General features: G+C 37.2%; 1 non-coding gene across 1 annotated transcript; it reads right to left on the bottom strand.

The window, feature by feature from the left end:
* Nucleotides 1-847: 847 nt before the first annotated feature.
* On the bottom strand, nucleotides 848-954 carry LOC121218744 (small nucleolar RNA R71). The gene has a single exon (XR_005915221.1). It is a non-coding gene; the product is annotated as a small nucleolar RNA R71 (small nucleolar RNA).
* Nucleotides 955-1,776: the final 822 nt, after the last annotated feature.

Here is a 1,776-nt window from a genome sequence, read left to right as displayed (position 1 = left end):
CTTTTCATCTATATTGTGTTTTTATTTATCAAATTGCTAATATAATTTTACAAATTAAGTGACTTAGCACAAATACAATCCCTGTGGAGACGGTAACTCGATACTTACTTATTACTTGATAACAACTGTGTACACTTGGACAAACCCTAGCGTTACAAGTTTTTGGCGCCATTGCCGGGGATTGTTAACTGTTGCCATAGTCATTTTTTCGTGAAATTATTTATTTTCATTTTATTTATTTCTAACATTACTAACTTATTATTTTTAATTTTTGTGATTTTCATCTCAGGTGTTTATGAGCATAGATCAAATTATCGATTTACTCCTTGTAGACCCTGAAATTGAGCAAAATTTCAGAAAAAGATGATTTGATTGAATAGCTCAAAGACAAGTCGAGATGGACTTTGGAAATCAGAATTAAGACCAAGTCAATGAAGCCGATAATGTACGAAATCCTATTCTCATTGCTGATGATAGGGATTGATGTATCAGAAAATATGTTGTGCCACTTTTCAGTAAGTTAAACCCAGGAATTAAAAGGTTAGATATTGTGGCAATCCAGTTTGAATTGAAACCAATGATGTTTCAAATGCTACAAACGGTGGGCCAATTTAGTGGTATGCCCACGAAAGATCCACATCTCCACCTTCGATTGTTTATGGAGGTGAGTGATTCATTCAAGATAGCCGATGTGACTAAAGACGCACTGAGGTTGAAGTTGTTTTTGTACTCATTGCGAGATCGAGCACGAGCATGGCTCAATTTATTGCCACCAAGTTCCATATTTACATGGCAAGAATTAGTAGAGAGATTTTTGGTTAAGTATTTCCCACATAGCAAAAACGCTAAGTTGAGGAATGAGATCACAACTTTCCAACAATTGGATGACGAGTCTTTGTATGAGGCTTTAGAGCGATTCAAGGATTTACTTCGTAAGTGTCCTCATCATGGGATTTCTCACTGTATCTAGTTGGAGAATTCTATAATGGTCTTAATGCACATACAAGATTGATGGTAGATGCTTCCACGAATGGTGCAATTTTGTCTAAGTCTTATAATGAGGCTTATGAGATCATCGAGAGGATCGCGAGTAATAACTATCAATGGCCAACAAATCGAACAGCTTCAGGAAGACATATAGCCGAAGTTCATGAAGTTGACTCCCTCACTTCGTTATTAGCTCAGGTATCGTCTATTTTCTCTATGTTAAAACAGTTAACCGCTAATAGTACTAATAATTTTGCAGCTCAGCCACCAAGTCCGTTTGAAGTAGTTTTCTGTGTATACTGTGGGGAAGGTCATTCTTTTAAGAATTGTCTATCAAATCCCGAGTCAGTGTACTATGTGGGGAACCAATATCAAAATAGGAGTCCCTCAGTCTAACTTCTACAATCCTTTATGGTGTAATCATCCTAAATTTTCTTGAAGCAACCAAGGAAATGGACTGAGCAACAACTTGTTACAGCAAAGACCCAACCAATCTCAAGGGTTTAATCAGCAAACTCCAAAACCACATCAAGCTGATGCATCAGACAGTTTGGAGAACTTGTTGAAAGCGTACATGGCAAAGAATGACACTTTGATTCAAAGCCAAGTAGCAACACTGAAAAATTTGGAAAACCAAATAGGTCAGTTGGCTACGGAGCTTCGTAATAGACCGTAAGGAACCTTGCCAAGCAATACTGAGAATCTAAGGAATTTGGGTAAAGAACATATCAAGGTAGTGGAAATACGAACTAGTAAGACTTTGGAACCCCGATTGATTGATGTCGAAGA

Source organism: Gossypium hirsutum, chromosome D06, assembly GCF_007990345.1.
Source record: "Gossypium hirsutum isolate 1008001.06 chromosome D06, Gossypium_hirsutum_v2.1, whole genome shotgun sequence".
NCBI lineage: Eukaryota > Viridiplantae > Streptophyta > Magnoliopsida > Malvales > Malvaceae > Gossypium > Gossypium hirsutum.
Note: the sequence above shows the minus strand (reverse complement) of the source record. Positions and strands in the feature narration are given on the sequence as shown.